Source organism: Coregonus lavaretus (genome assembly GCF_964263955.1).
Source record: "Coregonus lavaretus genome assembly, chromosome: 24".
Classification (NCBI taxonomy): Eukaryota; Metazoa; Chordata; class Actinopteri; order Salmoniformes; family Salmonidae; genus Coregonus; species Coregonus lavaretus.
The window spans coordinates 2,299,975-2,320,349 of NC_140011.1; positions in this window are offsets into that span (position 1 = coordinate 2,299,975).

Genomic DNA, 20,375 nt, shown 5'->3' on the forward strand with positions numbered 1-20,375 from the left:
TTCGTTCGTTATGTTGATTATTTATCACACGCACGCTGCACACAGATAATTTGTCGGAAAAGCCTGCAGCTCTCAAACAGCTGGTTGTTGCGTGGAGCAGCTCGCCCGAAAACCGAAAGATGTTCCAAGTTATGATATCTAACAGTAAATGCTAAGGCAAGAATGGGTATGCAAAGCAGGTATTTAAAAAGTTCAAAGTTTTGGTTAAATAGTTGCAATGCACAATTCAGTCACCATGGAATAGCCTACCTTGAAAATCAGACATTTCCTCTAGGCTATTAGGTCCTTGAAAAGTCATTGAAGTTATGGTAGCCGATTTATAAGTTCTACTGCTCCAAAATAATTATTCTGTGATTTCATTTCTGATTAGTTTTTTAGGAGAGATGTAGCCGCTTTCGTTTGTTTCCTGCCGTTTCAATTGAAGAGTGATGCGCTAGTTGCCATATAAATAACAACGAATAAAAGGGCTTGGAAGCTCTAACCCTAGCGATTCACTGGTAAACGCATGGGTACCCTCGCAATGGCTGCCTGGTATTGTGATGCAGTAATTTCCATGGTATTTTGAAATGTTCTATCAACTGATGCTGGATTGCCATGGTAATGTAGAATGTTCATTCAAATTATGCTAACTGATGTGGATCATGCAATGGAATGTATTTTTTTGTAATGTCAGTTGAGTTGACTCAACAAATCACAGCACAGATTTATGGGTACACTTCCTGCTTTTACTTCCTGACATGGGTACACTCAAAATGGCTGCCAGTCCACCAATTATGCCATCATTGACTTGAATGGAGACACCCTTTCTATTCATTCTTATTTATATGCTAGTTATTATGAGCAGTTATTATGAGCAAGACAACATCGAATGTTCGCTTCAACTTGGTTTTCCATACAAAGCGTTCAATTTCTGGTCGCTTTCTCTTTTTAAAACATGATACAATACCCCTCAATTACTATTCAACATCTCTAATGGCGAGACTGACTACTACCAATGACCACATTTACAAGCGCACAGTATTCCGGATAGTAACTCATATCCCGCTTAAGGTCTTATTTCGGGATAAGCTGTTTACCTGCACCTTTGATATCCCGCTCACCTTTGATATCCTGCCTGTATCCATGAAGAAACAAAATATTCCTAATTTAAGTATGGGTTAAATGGAATAGTAACTGAAATATGGATACTGACTGTAGGCCTATAACCTCTCACATGTAGCATAATATAATATTAACTCCTGCAGAATTAGGCTATGCATTTCTTGCAGTGAAATTATACAACAAACGTTAATTTTGTCTCGGTAACAGGAGTGGAGAATTATTATTTATTTATTTCAGTATCTCTGGAGCAAATGTGAATGCGCGTGTCGTGTTCTCTTTGACACTTATGCAAGCAGACAGTATTTCAACCACATAAAATATACACCCAAGACGAATTGAAGTCTTATCAGAAATGTGTTTCGTCATTTTCTCAGCTTTTCATTTCCTTAAAACCGATCAAACGGATGACATTTGGACATTTTGCACTGGACCAATCATTCCACTTTTATGGAGTTAATGCGTTTTGTCCCCGGTCCCTAAACGAAACAGACAACTTTACAGGTGTTAACTAGATTATTAATGCTTTCATTCTATCGATGTAAGACATTATTCTGGTGAGCACTACTTTATTTAGTATTCTGGGGCAACACGTTATGACAGAAGAGAAGCTGCATGTATCAAACTAGATGAAAACAACACCCATGACATGTGAAACTGAGCCTGCGCAGACCGCAAAAACAACAATAAAAGGGATAAGATGTTTACGTGCCACAGTATCCCGTCTTAGATCAGCATGTCCCAGGCATCGTAACCGGGATACAAGCTTTTTACGGTAATTCTGACATATTTTACAATGTAAAAATAATGTGAATGTCAATGCATAATGCCATTGGGTAGGCCTATTAAAAAATACATTATTCTTAAAGTGGTAAAGCATACGGTGAGGGGAGTTTTTTTTCCTATAGGCTATTACAACAATTCAATATAAAATGTAGGTCCTTGAAAATTACAATTAAGTGCTTGAAAAAGTCCTTGAATTTGACTTGCCAATGTCTGTATGAACCCTATATAGGCTACTTGCTCAGCCCACAAATGAAAGATAAAAATATCTGCTATTGAAATGATGCACACATCATTCACTTTCCTGTCAGATCTTGAACCGGGCCAGTATACATATTTTTCAGGCCAGTAGCTTTAAGTTGTCACTGGCCCGGTGTGCCACTAGCAAATTTACCTGAATGTCGAGCCCTGTGAGTGCGGTGCGCGTAGGGCCTATATGTCTACCACTTTGTGTAGCTGTTAGCGATGCTAATGATAGCCTAACCGTCTTCAGATAGATGGAAAGGCAATTAAAAGATAACTACAAAGTAGCCCATGCCTACCTGGCAGAATCATTATTATTTGCATCAATCCAGTGACCATATGTTTTGAAAACTCCCATCACAACTGCGCTAAAGAAACACCACTAGCCAAACATCTTTCTGGCTGGTGCACACCTGAATTAAATGGTAACTACACAAAAAAATCTGAATTTCTCAGATTTTTCCCAGATCTAGAAAATGGTCCCCAGATGTGGTTTAAGCATTGATGTGGTTTAAGCATCACATTTTGTTGTTTTTCTAATAAAAGGTATGATTTTGAGAGCGAAAACGTGAGAAACTGGGAGAAATCACAGTCCATTTTTGCTGTGTTGGTATCAAGTATCGTATTTTATCGGAATGGTGCCAGAGGGGATGGCTGCCTTTTATGGACTCTTAACCAACTGTGCTATTTTGTTAGTTTTTTCACATTGTTTGTAACTTATTCTGTACATCATGTTGCTGCTACCGTCTCTTATGACCGAAAAGAGCTTCTGGACATCAGAACAGCGATTACTCACCTTGAACTGGACAAATCATTTTTCTTTAATGAGTCGGACGAGAGGGATTTGCTCCAGACACCCGACAGGGCCCTCATCCCCGTCATTCGCAGTAGAAAGAAAAGGACATATCGCGGAAGGAGATCGAGGTGCCAAGTAAGGAGCCGGTGACGAGTGGCTATTATGCCTTTTCCATCGATACTATTGTCCAATGTACAATCGCTTGATAATAAAGTGGACGAACTACTAGCACGTACAGTGGGGGAAAAAAGTATTTAGTCAGCCACCAATTGTGCAAGTTCTCCCACTTAAAAAGATAAGAGAGGCCTGTAATTTTCATCATAGGTTCGCGTCAACTATGACAGACAAAATGAGGAAAAAATATCCAGAAAATCACATTGTAGGATTTTTAATGAATTTATTTGCAAATCTGACCATAATTCTAATTCTTCCGATGGCATTGGGGAGTACACCACATCAGTCACTGGCTTCATCAATAAGTGCATCGATGACGTTGTCCCCACAGTGACTGTACGTACATACCCCAACCAGAAGCCATGGATTACAGGCAACATCCGCACTGAGCTAAAGGGTAGAGCTGCCGCTTTCAAGGAGCAGGACTCTAACCCGGAAGCTTATAAGAAATCCTGCTATGCCCTCCGACAAACCATCAAAGCATCAATACAGGACTAAGATCGAATCATACTACACCGGCTTCGAGGCAAGTAACACTGAAACATGCATGAGAGCATCAGCTGTTCTGGACAACAGTGTGATCGCGCTCTCCGTAGCCGATGTGAGTAAGACCTTTAAACAGGTCAACATTCACAAGGCCGCAGGGCCAGATGAATTACCAGGACGTGTACTCCGAGCATGCGCTGACCAACTGGTAAGTGTCTTCACTGACATTTTCAACCTCTCCCTGTCTGAGTCTGTAATACCAACATGTTTCAAGCAGACCACCATAGTCCCTGTGCCCAAGAACACTAAGGTAACCTGCCTAAATGACTACCGACCCATAGCACTCACGTCTGCAGCCATGAAGTGCTTTGAAAGGCTGGTCATGGCTCACATCAACACCATTATCCCAGAAACCCTAAACCCACCCCAATTTGTATACCGCCCCAACAGATCCACAGATGATGCAATCTCTATTGCACTCCACACTGCCCTTTCACAACTGGGCAAAAGGAACACCTACATGAGAATGCTATTCATTCACTACAGCTCAGCGTTCAACACCATTGTGCCCTCAAATCTCATCACTAAGCTAAGGACCCTGGGACTAAACATTCCCTCTGCAACTGGAACCTGGACTTCCTGACGGGCTGCCCCCAGGTGGTAAGGGTAGGTAACAACACATCCACCACACTGATCCTCAACACGGGGGCTCCTCAGGGGTGCGTGCTCAGTCCCCTTCTGTACTCCCTGTTCACTCATGACTGCATGGCCAGGCACGACTCTAACACCATCATTATGTTTGCCGATGACACAACAGTGGTAGGCCTGATCACCGACAACGACTAGACAGCCTATAGGGAGGAGGTCAGAGACCTGGCCGTGTAGGGCCAAGACAATAATAATAATAATAATAATAATATGCAATTTAGCAGACGCTTTTATCCAAAGCGACTTACAGTCATGCGTGCATACATTTTTTTTGTGTATGGGTGGTCCCGGGGATCGAACCCACTACCTTGGCGTTTCAAGCGCTGTGCTCTACCAGCTGAGCTACAGAGGACCACAATAACCTCTCCCTCAACGTGATCAAGACAAAGGAGATGATTGTGGACTTCAGGAAAAAGGAGAGGACCGAGCACGCCCCCATTCTCATCGACGGGGCTGTAGTGGAGCAGGTTGAGCGCTTCAATTTCCTTGGTGTCCACATCACCAACAAACTAACATGGTCCAAGCACACCAAGACAGTCGTGAAGAGGGCATGACAAAACCTATTCCCCCTAAGGAGACTGAAAATATTTGGCATGGGTCCTCAGATCCTCAAAAGGTTCTACAGCTGCACCATCGAGAGCATCCTGACTGGTTGCATCACTGCCTGGCATGGCAAATGCTCGGCCTCCGACTGCAAGGCACTACAGAGGGTAGTGCGTACGGCCCAGTACATCACTGGGGCCAAGCTTCCTGCCATCCAGGACCTCTATACCAGGCGGTGTCAGAGGAAGGCCCTAAAAATTGTCAGACTCCAGCCACCCTAGTCATAGACTGTTCTCTCTGCTACCGCATGGCAAGCGGTACCGGAGCACCAAGTCTCAGTCCAAGAGGCTTCCAAACAGCTTCTACCCCCAAGCCATAAGACTCCTGAACATCTAATCCAGACTCCTGAACATCTAATCCAGTGCCCAGACTATTTGCAGTGCCCAGAGTACATGTACATATTACCTCAATTAACTTCACTAACCGGTGCCCCCGCACATTGACTCGGTACTGGTACCCCCTGTATATAGCCTAGCTATTGTTATTTTACTGCTGCTCTTTAATTATTAGTTACTTTTATTTTGTATTATTATTTTATTTATTTATTTTTGGTATTGTTTCTTAAAACTGCATTGTTGGGAAAGGGCTTGTTAGTAAGCATTTCACTGTAAGGTCTACACCTGTTGTATTCGGCGCATGTGACAAATCAAATTGTATTTTATTTTAATTTTAAAATCTGCCCTCTAGAGGATTCGCAGAAAAGAACACATGGCACTTTGAAATCAGCAATAAATACATTTTGCACTTTATTTTAACTTTCTATTTTCTTTGCTTTTACAGTAAATCTATTCAAATCAATGTAAGAACACAAGGGTATGCTAATTTAAAAGATGGCTAGTCATTATTAGCCTGGTTCTGTATGGAATGTAGGCACATTATGGGACACAGGCCAGGTCATTATAAATGCTATTGTTTTTATTTTAAAAAATTGGTGTGACCAAATCATGTGCTGGTGCCACCAATTGAAAAGTTTGGTGCTTCCAGTGGAAAAAGTTAGTGTAGAACCCTGCCAAAACTGTAATCCCTGAGCAAGTGTTAACTGCGTGTCATTTTCAGATTTTTTCCACTACAGGACGAGAGCACAACCTTAATTTTCATCCTTACGTAAAACAAGTTTTGCCACCCTTCCATCTTTGTTTCATTGTGTTAATAATTTTTACACTGCCATTTTTCCTTTGCAATAGTTTTTAAATAAATGTTTTACTGATGAGGGATATCACTTTCACTTTAGAACTCAACAGCCTATATTTTGTCCAGACATCCATTTCCCCCGCAAATTTCCTAAATAACTCAATTTAATCTTCCGAGAACCTGTCGCCTGTCTTAATCATGAGTATTCCCGTCTGGGCCTTATATTTAGTTTTTTGTATTTAGTGTTTTGTTTGCTTTGCAGTGCGGCTGTAGTTATTATAGTGCTCAGGAATGTTTTGAGTCACTGAGCGAGACTAGAAGGGGCTTCTCTCTGGGCATGTGGAAACAGCCTTGCATGCTGCAGCCTCTCCTGCCATGTCACCTAGCCCACATCCCCTCCAAACATAAACACACACACACATACACACACACACACATACACACACACACAATTTGTTACTCTTAATCATAAAAAACATACATCACACAAATGTAATGGCAGCTATTGTAACAGCCAAAATGACTTAATGTAATAGTAACTTGCTTGACCATGCTACAGGTGATATAACTGTTTGTATGCAATATTTGCTTTGTGGACTTCACTGGACAGATGTTGCTTTCCCATTTTGTGATGAAAGAAACGTGTGTGTAGTTGAATTTATTCTGTCACTATGTGACTTGTCTTTTTGTTGTCACAGCGTTATTGTATATCATGGTGGCTTATGAACGAATGGGTTATAGAGCAAACAACGCAATTATCACAACATAGGTTGTAATATGGCTTTTTTACTGGCTTCCTCAGTGATTTTACCCACACACTGCTACTGGTCATCAACTAGTTTATCACAAATATCAGCAGGTCCTTGCCAACATCGCTTTACTGAGCGTGTGTGAGAAAAAATAAACTTGAGCAGTGGTAGAACTAAGTGAGTTTCTCTGCAACTGCAACATTGTCTGACTCTGACAGTTCTGATTTATCCTATTCTATCCTTCACTTCGCCCCAGGCAATGTTTCTGTTTTAGTTACCGGTGTCCAGACTTTAATCACATTTAAGCAGAAACCACAAGAGATTTATGTCACATAGCAATTATTTTTTGCTTCCCAGCTTCCTCTTAACCTTAGTTGACCGATACAGTTATTTAAAGAATTGTTCAAGAATGTAGATATTTCTTTCGTAATCGGAATGAGATATGCAAATATTGGATTTGACTTCCACAAAATGAGTCTTGTGGATAAGTGTGGTTTGATCTCCCACTTACAAAATGACTTGAATGGGGATTGTAGCTTGTTTAAAGTTGACGCCCGCTGCCCTGAAGGTTTATATTTAGAAGCAAGTCATATCATTGTCATTGCCTCTTTCAGCTTTGGAGAAAAAACACACAAAAGGTCAGACAAAGCATTTCCTGTCACTCAACACATTCCAACACCCCCTCCTACCCTCACCGCCCTGAAAAAAACCTCACCCCGCTCTCCGTCCTTTCATAATTGCTGCACTTCTTTCCCCTTCGTCTTTTGTGGGACTAAATTTATCCTCGTATTTTGCCATGTGGCAGTTTCTCCCCACTGTTCCTCACAATGTTGCTGACCGGCCACTTTCTTTTCCAAGGCAGACTGGATAAAAATAAAATAAAAAACGGAAAGGGGAAAAGAAAAGTATACTACTTCCTTTTTGCATTTGTCAAAGCCGGTCAGTCGGAAGCTGCATATAAGCACCTCTGCAACCCCGGCCTCTCTTCCCTTAATAATTTTCACGCTGCCATTTTTCCTTTGCAATATTTTTTCAAATAATTTTTTTACTGATGAGGGATATAACTTTCACTTTAGAACTCAACAGCCTATATTTTGTCCCGCAGATTTCCTAAAAACTCAATTTAATCTTCTGAGAACCTGTCGCCTGTCTTAATCATGAGTATTCCCGTCTGGGCCTTATATTTAGTTTTTTGTATTTAGCGTTTTGTTTGTTTTGCAGTGCGGCTGTAGTTATTATAGTGCTCAGGAATGCTTTGAGTCACTGAGCGAGACTAGAAGGGGCTTCTCTCTGGGCATGTGGAAACAGCCTTGCATGCTCCAGCCTCTCCTGCCATGTCACCTAGCCCACATCCCCTCCAAACATAAGCACACACATACACACACACACACACACACACACAAACAATCTGTTACTCTTAATCACACACACGCCACTGACATTGTCAATCTGTTACTCTTAATCATAAAAAACACACATCACACACACGTAACGGCAGCTATTGTAACAGCCAAAATGACTTAATGTAATACATTTTAAGGGGAGCATATGGGTTTGGAAAGCTGTGAGGATGCACACATGTGCACTCATTCACACACATACAAGCATTTACCCAAAGTCACACTCCGCCCCACAGTATATCACACAACACTCTGTAGTAGTCAATGCTAGCTAACTAAATATCAATCCTCTCAGGTAGTGGGCCTCAAAGTGAAGAACTGACAACACAATGCTTCCCTGCCTTGCCAAGGAGGCCTCCAAGACACACACACACACACACACACACATTTTCCACGTCTTCCGTGTGGAAGTCCAAGCAGGTGGAAGTCCAAGCAGGTGCCCATCCATTCAACACGTCGAACCTGCCTTGCCCAAAGGCACCATGGGAGGTAAAGGCGGTCACAAAACAAAGGGCAGAACGGCACAGGTGGCCACAGCGAACCCGAAACACACACACACACACACACACACACACACACACACACACACACACACACACACACACACACACACACACACACACACCTGCCTTTGTCCGTAAGCAGCGACACTGAACTGAGCTGACAGGCAGCAGTCTTAAGGTTGGTGACTTGGCCAGGCGACTCCATTCTCTCCACTGCAGAAGATGGCTGCAATTAAGGGCTTTGACAAGGAGACAAGTTCAAGTGGTTAAGGTCGGGCCTTTGTCTCGGAAACGTAAACAACGTCTACATTTACTCGCTCGCTACATTCCCGACCTCGCAAAGCGGATATTGGGAATTCTTAACCTAGCGGGTCGGGGTGTAGCTGCTAGCTAGACGAACGGGGACAATAGTGCGAGATAAGATGTTGCAGATTTTTGGGGGTTTGTTTTTTTTACCTTATTTTCTCTCTTGTGGTTGTTCTTTTTCCTTTTTATCGATGTATGTTCTAGAGATTATGACTCAATTCGGAGCCCAACAAAGGAGGCAGAGCTCTCCCTAAAGTTTGTGACAAGCATGTCTGTGGTTCCTCTCTAAAAGAGGGGGAGAGATGGCGGGATAAAAAAGATGAAAAGAATAAAAGATGAAAAGAGGGGAGGAATGCAGATGCATGGCGAGACATTGGAGAGAGATGGAGAGAGAGAGGGACTTGGAAGGAAGGAGGGAGTAGCATAAATAAACCTCCCCCCACCCCCTTTTGAGTGTTTGTTTTTGCAGCACCTGAGTTCTTTAACGACCGTGTCATTGGCAGAGGATGTGGCAGACAGGTTCTGGGGCTTTACGTTATTTCTCTCTTCCCTCTATGCCTCGTTCTCTCTCCCTCTCTCTTTCTCTCTCTCGCTCTCTCTCTCTCTCTCTCTCTCTCTTCACACATTTTTTACTGCACCAAATTGGCTGAGAATGGGCCTCCAGCTGGAAGGTTCAGAAAAGCATGTTGCCATGGCTCGTTCCTTTTCCCCCTCTTCTCCCTCCTTTTTGGGAGCGCCAATCTGTAAGTTCATCAAAGGCAGACATTTCCTGTCCACTGCTACCCCCCTCTCCGAACCCTGACCCCCCTTCCTCCAAAAGACACTCGCCCTCTGTACACTAGCCCTCTAATCCCAACCTCTCTCTTCTCCCTCCCTCTCTCTCTCGGCGCAGCTCGGCGCTTTGTGTGGGGGAAGGGGATTGGTTTGGGTACTGGATGCTAACAGATCCCCATTGTCCGGCCAGCGTACTTGAATGGCGACTGAGCCCAGTGCATTGCCTGTCTGGTTTCTATTCAAATCCAGGTAGAGGCTGGGAGAGGCAGGAGGACGGACGGACACCAGAGGGAGGAGGGGTAGAGGGGTAGATGATAGCTAAGGCAAGGCTAAGGCACTAGGACATTTTAATGGCTGCAGGTGAACAAAGTGAAGGCGTCCCTCAGGCCGTAAGGGCAGCTTACACAAACCCTAGCCCTCCTCTCCTCCCTCATAAAGTAGAGAGAAAAAGTAGCCTCATTCTCTCTCCTGGCTTGCTGTCTGGCTGGCTGCCCCACTTTTGGCCCTGTCATCAACAGTGGCGTGTATTCAAGGATGCCAAGGGAGCCAGGCTTCCCCACACATTTGACCAATAAATAAATACAAATGATGAAATAATTTATCTTTCGTCTCTCTCTGTGTTTTCATAATTTTGAGTAAATTCGCAAGTGGCTGATTCTCACCGGAGAAATCATCCAAGCAAGCGAAACAGCGACCCTCTGTCTCAGTATGTGTAGCCCATGTACAGTGCAATCAGAAAGTATTCAGACCCATTGTCTTTTTTTAAATGTTGCAACGTTACAGCCTTATTCTAAAATGGATTAAATTGTTTTTTTTCCCCCTCATCAATCTACACAAAATACCCCATGATGACAAAGAAAAAAAAAGTTTTTAGACATTTCTGCAAATGTATTTAACCCCCCCCCCCCGAAATATCACATTTACATAAGTATTCAGACCCTTTACTCGGTACTTTGTTGAAGCACCTTTGGCAGCGATTACAGCCTCCAGTCTTCTTGGGTATGACGCTACAAGCTTGGCACACCTGTATTTGGGGAGTTTCTCCCATTCTTCTCTGCAGATCCTCTCAAGCTCTGTCAGGTTGAATGGGGAGCATCACTGCACAGCTATTTTCAGGTCTCTCCAGAGATGTTCGATCGGGTTCAAGGCCGGGCTCTTGCTGGGCCACTCAAGGACATTCAGAGACTTGTCCTGAAGCCACAAGTCTTGGCTGTGTGCTTAGGGTCGTTGTCCTGTTGGAAGGTGAACCTTCACCACAGACCGAGGCCCTGAGCACTCTGGAGCAGGTTTTCATCAAGGATCTCTCTGTACTTTTCTCTGTTCATCTTTCCCTCGATCCTGACTAGTCTCCCAGTCCCTGCCACTGAAAAACATCCCCAGAGCATGATGCTGCCACCACCATGCTTCACTGTAGGGATGGTGCCAGGTTTCCTCCAGATGTGACGTTTGGCATTCGGGCCAAATAGTTAAATCTTGGTTTCATCAGAGCAGAGAACCTTGTTTCTCATGGTCTGAGAGTCCTTTAGGTGCCTTTTGGCAAACTCCAAGCGGGCTGTCATGTGCCTTTTACTGAGGAGTGGCTTCTGTCTGGCCACTCTACCATAAAGGCCTGATTGGTGGAGTGCTGCAGAGATGGTTGTCCTTCTGGAAGGTTCTCTCTTCTCCACAGAGGAACTCTGGAGCTCTGTCAGAGTGACCATCGGGTTCTTGGTCACCTCCCTGACCAAGGCCCTTCTTCCCCGATTGCTCATTTTGGCCTGGCGGCCAGCTCTAGGAAGAGTCTTGGTGGTTCCAAACTTCTTCCATTTAAGAATGATGGAGGCCACCGTGTTCTTGGGGACCTTCAATGCTGCAGAAATGTTTTGGTACCCTTCCCCAGGGTCTGAAGTCTTATGTAAATGTTTTTGTTTTAATTACAACAATTTCTAAAAAAAAAACTGTTTTTGCATTGTCATTATGGGGTATTGTGTGTAGATTGATGAGGGGAAAATATATTTAATCAATTTTAGAATAACGCTGTAACGTAATAAAATGTGGAAAAAGTCAAGGGGTCTGAATACTTTCCGAATGCACTGTATATAGACAGGTGTGTGCCTTTCCAAATCATGTCCAATCAATGGATTTTACCACATGTGGACTCCAATCAAGTTGTAGAAACATCTCAAGGGATGATCAATGGAAACAGGATGCACTTGAGCTCAATTTTGAGTCTCATAGCAACGGGTCTGAATACTTATGTAAATAAGGTATTTTTATTTTATTTATTGTTATAAATTTGCATAAATGTCTAAAAACCTGTTTTCGCTTTGTCATCATGGGGTAATGTGTGTAGATTGATGAGGGAAGAATATACTTAATCTATTTTAGAATAAGGCTGTAATGTAACAAAATGTGGGTCTGAATACTTTCCGAATGAACTGTATCTGATGCTGTCTGGACCAAAAGAGTATAACATATTGTCGCCGTAGCATTTGATTGATTGATGCCAGCAAGTAGTTGGCCTCACTTGATAAAAATAATGATAAAATAATCAGCCAATCAGCATTGAGCTGAGCTCAGCTGTGGGTTGTCCCGGTGCAGCAAAACACCCCCCAAGGGAAGCCAGTTTGGATTTGGCTTCACACCAATCAAATGTCTTCCTTTGCAAAACATCATTTTCAGAAAAAGGTGTCTATTTCTGGTCTGCTTGTGTTGATGTCCTGCAGTAGCTAGCTTGCTAAATCGGCCCTTTCCTAAACCATGGATGGATTTGGAATTATCTGTACAGGCCAATGATTATGACACCTATTCTGATCTAACCATTAATTAATGTTGTGCCACTGGGCTGAGACAATTGAAGTTCAATATGTAGCTTAGATGTAGCCTAGTAGGTAACTTAGCTGGTTCATTGTTGCCTAAGCGAGGAAGTCAGGATAGCAAGCAACTAGTCTTCAGGTAGGGTCAGTCAACATTTTCTGTTTTACTTGCACACACACACACACACACACACACACATAAATCAGTGCCATGGACAGCAACATGATATTTAGCAACATTGATTATACTAATTTGTTTTTTGTATGTTTTCAGTGTATTAAACTAAGCATATATTGCCTTAAATATTTAAGTTGAAATGGTGCTGGAATAGCGGAGGCAGTGCCCCTGTTGTCTTTGTGCTGACTTGCAGTAACTCTGTGGTTCTAAATCAGTAGTTCTAAAACACTAACTTGCTTGACCATGCTGCAGGTGATATAACTGTTTGTATGCAATATTTGCTTTGTGGATTTCACTGGACAGATGTTGCTTTCCTATTTTGTGATGAAACAAATGTGTGTGTAGTTGAATTTATTTAGCCCCAAGTGGCGCAGCGGTCTAAGGCACTGCATCTCAGTGCTTGAGGCGTCACTACAGACCCCCTGGTTCGATTCCAGGCTGTATCACAACCGGCCGTGATTGGGAGTCCTATAGGGCAGCGCAAAATTGTCCCAGCGTCGTCCGGGTTTGGCCGGTGTAGGCCGTCATTGTAAATAAGAATTTGTTCTTAACTGACTTGCCAAGGTAAAAAATAAATCATAATAAAAATAAGAAACAAAAAAGTGATTTGTCTTTTTGTTGTCACAGCGTTATTGTATATCATGGTGGCGTATGAACGAATGGGTTATAGAGCAAACAACGCAATTATCACAACATAGGTTGTAATATGGCTTTTTTACTGGCTTCCTCAGTGATTTTACCCACGCACTGCTACTGGTCATCAACTAGTTTATCACAAATATCAGCAGGTCTTTGCCAACATCGCTTTACTGAGCGTGTGTGAGAAAAAAATAACTTGAGCAGTGGTAGAACTAAGTGAGTTTCTCTGCAACTGCAACATTGTCTGACTCTGACAGTTCTGATTTATCCTATTCTATCCTTCACTTCGCCCCAGGCAATGTTTCTGTTTTAGTTACCGGTGTCCAGACTTTAATCACATTTGAGCAGAAACCGCAAGAGATTTATGTCACATAGCAATTATTTTCTGCTTCCCAGCTTCCTCTTATCCTGGTGGTCCTCTGTAGCTCAGCTGGTAGAGCACGGCGCTTGTAACGCCAAGGTAGTGGGTTCGATCCCCGGGACCACCCATACACAAAAAAAAAAAAATGTATGCACGCATGACTGTAAGTCGCTTTGGATAAAAGTGTCTGCTAAATGGCATATTATTATTATCCTAAGTAGACCAATACAGTTATTTAAAGAATTGTTCAAGAATGTAGATATTTTTTTCGTGATCGGAATGAGAATGGAAATATTGGATTTGACTTTCACAAAATGAGTCTCGTGGATAAGTGTGGTTTGATCTCCCACTTACAAAATGACTTGAGTGGGGATTGTAGCTTGTTTAAAGTTGACGCCCGCTGCCCTGAAGGTTTATATTTAGAAGCAAGTCATATTGTTGTCATTGCCTCTTTTAGCTTTGGAGAAAAAACACACAAAAGGTCAGACAAAGCATTTCCTGTCACTCAACACATTCCAACACCCCCTCCTACACCCACCGCCCTGAAAAAAACCTCACCCCGCTCTCTGTCCTTTCATAATTGCTGCATTTCTTTCCCTTCGTCTTTTATGGGACAAAATCTCTCCTCGTTTTTTGCCATGTGGCAGTTTCTCCCCACTGTTCCTCACAATGTTACTGGCCGGCCACTTTCTTTTCCAAGGCGGAAAAAATTGAGAGAGAGTGGATAAAAATAAAATAAAAAACGGAAAGGGGAAAAGAAAAGTATACTACCACCTTTTTGCATTTGTCAAAGCCGGTCAGTCGGAAGCTGCATATAAGCACCTCTGCAACCCCGGCCTCTCTTCCCTCACCACCGTCCCCCTGACCCTTGGTCTCTCTCCCCCCGCCACCTCCCCAGCAGTTGGGTGTCCTGTCTTATCCAGTCCCTGTCTGGGGCAGAGGGGCCCTCTGATTTTGTCCAATGTCTAGCCCAGATCCTCCCTCCACCACCACAACCCCTCCTTTTTACCCACGGCTCGGAGCGCCCCAGAGGGCTACGCCGGGCTCTCCCCTCCATCCCCCGTCCTTGTCAGGCACGTCGCAACTCCCCTAGTCTCTCCCCGATGACCCCCTTCTCCACACACTCTCCGTGGAAAGAAAAACATATTTTCTCTCCCGAAAAATCCCCCTCCATCCACCAACCCACCTGTGCTAACGGATTTGCCTGTGACAATGTCGGTGGTTTAGTGGTGCGTAACGATGACAATAAACGGCCTAGCCCTGTCACCAGTGGCAGTGACTAGTGACTAATTACGAAGTAGACCCTTTCTGTTCGAACGGAACCTTAACCCCAAACGGTCTTTGAACCGACAAGCACACCTGGACATGAAGCTGGTCTGAAATGAAACAGCAACCACTGCAGAAGTGGAAGTGAACAGAACTGAGAGAGAAAAAAAAGGAAAGTGAAACATGCTCATGGGAGTTAGTAAGTCACAGTACATCACATCACCATTGCACACAGTGGACAGGAGGAAAAAATAACATTTATTTTGCTTACCTAAACAAAGACAGAAGTATGTCCCGTGAGCTTCTCCCCGCATCAAATGGGGGGGAGGGGGGGGGCATGCTTGAGAAAGGAGGGTAATCTGTCAAGAAATTAAATAAGCGGGGGGGAAGAAATAGCCAAAAAGGGGAAAAATAGGACTAAAAGAAAGAGGGAGCACAGCAGCTAGCACCATTGAGCGGAGGATGACTTCCATTAAATGTGCTCTTGTGAAAAGTTGGACTGGAAATGAGAGGAATGGGAGTGTTTTCTCCTCCCTCCCTCCCTCTCTCTCTCTCTCTCTCTCTCTCTGTCTGTCTCTTTTTCCCCCCACCCTTGCTCTAATCTCCTGTTCGGGGGCCTGTTCACACGTTCTCTGGCTTACCCAAAAGGAACTCTGCCATTAGTTCTCTCTCTCTCTCTCTCTCTCTCTCTCTCTCTCTCTCTCTCTCTCTCTCTCTCTCTCTCTCTCTCTCTCTCTCTCTCTCTCTCTCTCTCTCTCTCTCTCTCTCTCTCTCTCTCTCTCTCTCTCTCTCTCACCAGGCTAGACAAGGTATTGAACAGCTCCATGCTTCCACCCAGCCTCCTCTGCCCCACTTGAAATTAACGATATATGACCCAGTTGATGGACAGGAGCAAATTCAGTCATGTGAACAGAAAGAACACTCCCCATTGGCTGAGCCCCCGGCAGCCCGGGGCTGGGGCTATCCGATTGGCTGAGACAAGGATAATTGAAGCATGAGTCCCTCACCATTCACAAGCTGCAGAGCTGGTCAGTGTCACTGTTTGGGTGTCTGGCTGCTACCTGCAATCACGAGGAGGATGTAAAAAGACACACTGCTCCGGCCGGCATCCACACTGCTCCTCTCTGCTACTGTATAACTCAACACTGGAGATCTGAAAATGTGGGCTATGAGTGCGCACACTTATAATATGTGTGTATAGCATAGTAAAGTAGATAACAATGTGGGTGTGTTTTAAGGTCTAAAATAGTGTCTAAATTAGATGACCGTATGTGTATACATTTGCGTTAGTATATGGGTGTGCATTTAGGCTCAGAATCGGGGGACTCATTGCCAGATTAGCGCTGGTTTATCCCCATCTACTCCTCGCCCGAGGTGGAGCCACGAGGGCTGCGAATGAAAGGGAGCAGTAGCGGTACAGTATAGCATGGCACTAATCCCAGCCCATTGAGAGGAGATGAATCAGCTTCAACTCAGGGCTTTGTCTCACACACTCCTCTCCATTTACCTCCGCAATCAAAAATCCCACAGCTGACACCAATTGCATCTCCATTCTTGTGTATAGATAGTGATATGGGGGTGGAAAGCAGACTAGCTGATAACCTGGCAGTCAAACGGTTGTATTTCGCCCCGCTGTGCCTCCCACCGGGCAAAGGACTGGGGTGTACAGTATGGGCACATATACACACCGACACAAGCACGTGCATTCACACACATACACACACACACACACAGTCTTGTACAGCTAACCTTGAGGGGACACAAAATTCAGTCCCATTCAAAATCCTATTTTCCCTAACCCCTAACCCTAAACCTAACCTTAACCCGTACTCTTACCTTAACACTAACCCTAACCCTAACCTTAACCCAAAAACTAACCCTAGCTCTGAACCCTAACCCTTAACATAATTCTAACCCTAACAGTTATTCTAACCTTAACCTCTTAAGGATTGGACCCTTTTTTTCAATTTTCGCCTAAAATGACATACCCAAATCTAACTGCCTGTAGCTCAGGACCTGAAGCAAGGATATACATATTCTTGATATCATTTGAAAGGAAACACTTTGAAGTTTGTGGAAATGTGAAATTAATGTAGAAGAATATAACACATTAGATCTGGTAAAAGATAATACAAACAAAGAAACATGTGTTTTCTATTTTATTTTATTTTTTAATTATCTTTGAAATGCAAGAGAAAGGCCACAATATAATATTGCAGTTTAGGTGCAATTTAGATTTTGGCCACAAGATGGCCGCAGTTTGTGTGCAAAGTTTCAGATTGATCCAGTGAAGCATTGCAATACTGGACTATTTTGTATCAAGTCTGCCCAAATGTCCCGAATTGGTCAATTGTCACATTTTAAAGTACATACAGTGGGGGAAAAAAGTATTTAGTCAGCCACCAATTGTGCAAGTTCTCCCACTTAAAAAGATGAGAGAGGCCTGTAATTTTCATCATTGGTACACGTCAACTATGACAGACAAAATGAGGAAAAAAAATCCAGAAAATCACATTGTATGATTTTTAATTAATTTATTTGCAAATTATGGTGGAAAATAAGTATTTGGTCAATAAAAAAAGTTTCTCAATACTTTCTTATATACCCTTTGTTGGCAATGACACAGGTCAAACTTTTTCTGTAAGTCTTCACAAGGTTTTCACACACTGTTGCTGGTATTTTGGCCCATTCCTCCATGCAGATCTCCTCTAGAGCAGTGATGTTTTGGGGCTGTCGCTGGGCAACACGGACTTTCAACTCCCTCCAAAGATTTTCTATGGGGTTGAGATCTGGAGACTGGCTAGGCCACTCCAGGACCTTGAAATGCTTCTCACGAAGCCACTCATTCGTTGCCCGGGCGGTGTGTTTGGGATCATTGTCATGCTGAAAGACCCAGCCACGTTTCATCTTCAATGCCCTTGCTGATGGAAGGAGGTTTTCACTCAAAATCTCACGATACATGGCCCCATTCATTCTTTCCTTTACACGGATCAGTCGTCCTGGTCCCTTTGCAGAAAAACAGCCCCAAAGCATGATGTTTCCACCCCCATGCTTCACAGTAGGTATGGTGTTCTTTGGATGCAACTCAGCATTCTTTGTCCTCCAAACACGACGAGTTGAGTTTTGACCAAAAAGTTCTATTTTGGTTTCATCTGACCATATGACATTCTCCCAATCCTCTTCTGGATCATCCAAATGCACTCTAGCAAACTTCAGACGGGCCTGGACTTAAGCAGGGGGACACGTCTGCACTGCAGGATTTGAGTCCCTGGCGGCGTAGTGTGTTACTGATGGTAGGCTTTGTTACTTTGGTCCCAGCTCTCTGCAGGTCATTCACTAGGTCCCCCCGTGTGGTTCTGGGATTTTTGCTCACCGTTCTTGTGATCATTTTGACCCCACGGGGTGAGATCTTGCGTGGAGCCCCAGATCGAGGGACATTATCAGTGTTCTTCTATGTCTTCCATTTCCTAATAATTGCTCCCACAGTTGATTTCTTCAAACCAAGCTGCTTACCTATTGCAGATTCAGTCTTCCCAGCCTGGTGCAGGTCTACAATTTTGTTTCTGGTGTCCTTTGACAGCTCTTTGGTCTTGGCCATAGTGGAGTTTGGAGTGTGACTGTTTGAGGTTGTGGACAGGTGTCTTTTATACTGATAACAAGTTCAAACAGGTGCCATTAATACTGGTAACGAGTGGAGGACAGAGGAGCCTCTTAAAGAAGAAGTTACAGGTCTGTGAGAGCCAGAAATCTTGCTTGTTTGTAGGTGACCAAATACTTATTTTCCACCATAATTTGCAAATAAATTCATTAAAAATCCTACAATGTGATTTTCTGGATATTTTTTTCTCATTTTGTCTGTCATAGTTGACGTGTACCTATGATGAAAATTACACGCCTCTCTCATCTTTTTAAGTGGGAGAACTTGCACAATTGGTGGTTGACTAAATACTTTTTTCCCCCACTGTAACCATAGAGAACATAGAAAAATTATATGGTAAAACAAAATGTAAGTTTACACACTCCCAGGAATGTCATACATGATGGATCATTAGCTTATACACTAACTTTCACACATCTAGATGGCTGGGCAGGGTGGGTGTGGAGTCAGAGACAGCAGGGATTCAAACTGTAAAACCCAGTTCCTACATTTGAACATAAAAATTGATTTTATCAAACAAAACTATGCTACATTTTTTCTCTGGGACCCTTAGGATGACAAATCAGAGCAAGATTACTGAATATAAGTACCTTATTTACCTTATTATGTCCTGGAAAGTTTGCTATTACTTACAACAGTCATGCTAATCACATTAGAGCATGTTAGCTCAACCGTCCCGTATACGGGACACCAATCCCATAGAGGTTAACCCTAAACCCCCTAGAAATAGCATTTGACCTTGTGGGGACTAACAAAGTGTCCCCAGTTGGTCAAATGTTTGTTTGTTTACTATTCTTGTGGGGACTTCTGGTTTGGGCTACACATTAATATGACCCCTCTGTGGAAAGATGAGACTCTCAGGAACATGTACATGTCGGTTTCGCTCTAGGATGCCCACAGGCCTCACAAGACCCCGGTACCAGTTTAAAAAATGAGTGGAAGTATATATGTGGTCCTCTGTAGCTCAATTGGTAGAGCATGGCGCTTGTAACGCCAAGGTAGTGGGTTCGATCCTCGGGACCACCCCATACGTAAAAATGTATACACACATGACTGTAAGTCGCTTTGGATAAAAGTGTCTGCTAAATGGCATAGTATTATATAGAAATTGCTTAGTGCCAAAAAAAGGTGGTTAAATACATGTAAAAAAAAAACTTTAATAAACGACTGTTTCCTGATCTTTCTTATATCTCTCAGATATAAAACACTTCAGAACAAACTTCCTCTTTAATTTTTTGGGGCAATATCTGTTATTCCATGTAGTGAATCTGTTACACAATGCGTTTCTATGTGCTAATAGCAGTAAGGCCAAAAATAATGTTTCATCAAATTATTTTGTCAAAAATTTTTTTTTACTTCAAGGGGTCTTAAAATTCTAATTCAAATAGCAAAATGATCCTTGATATGACTTTCTTAAAACAATTCCATCACAGGAGGTTGGTGGCACCTTAATTGGGGAGGACGGGCTCGTGGTAATGGATGGAGTGGAATGAGTGGAATGGTATCAAATACATTAAACACATGGTTTCCATGTGTTTGATGCCATTCCATTTGCTCTGTTCCAGCCATTATTACAAGTTGTCCTCCCTTCAGCAGCCTCCAATGAATTCCATATAGCTTATTATACAACGGGTGGGTCTAATCCTGAATGCTGATTGGTTGAAATCGCATTCTAGCCGGTGTCTATTCCACAAATTACCACTGCAAAATCTAGATGTTAAAAT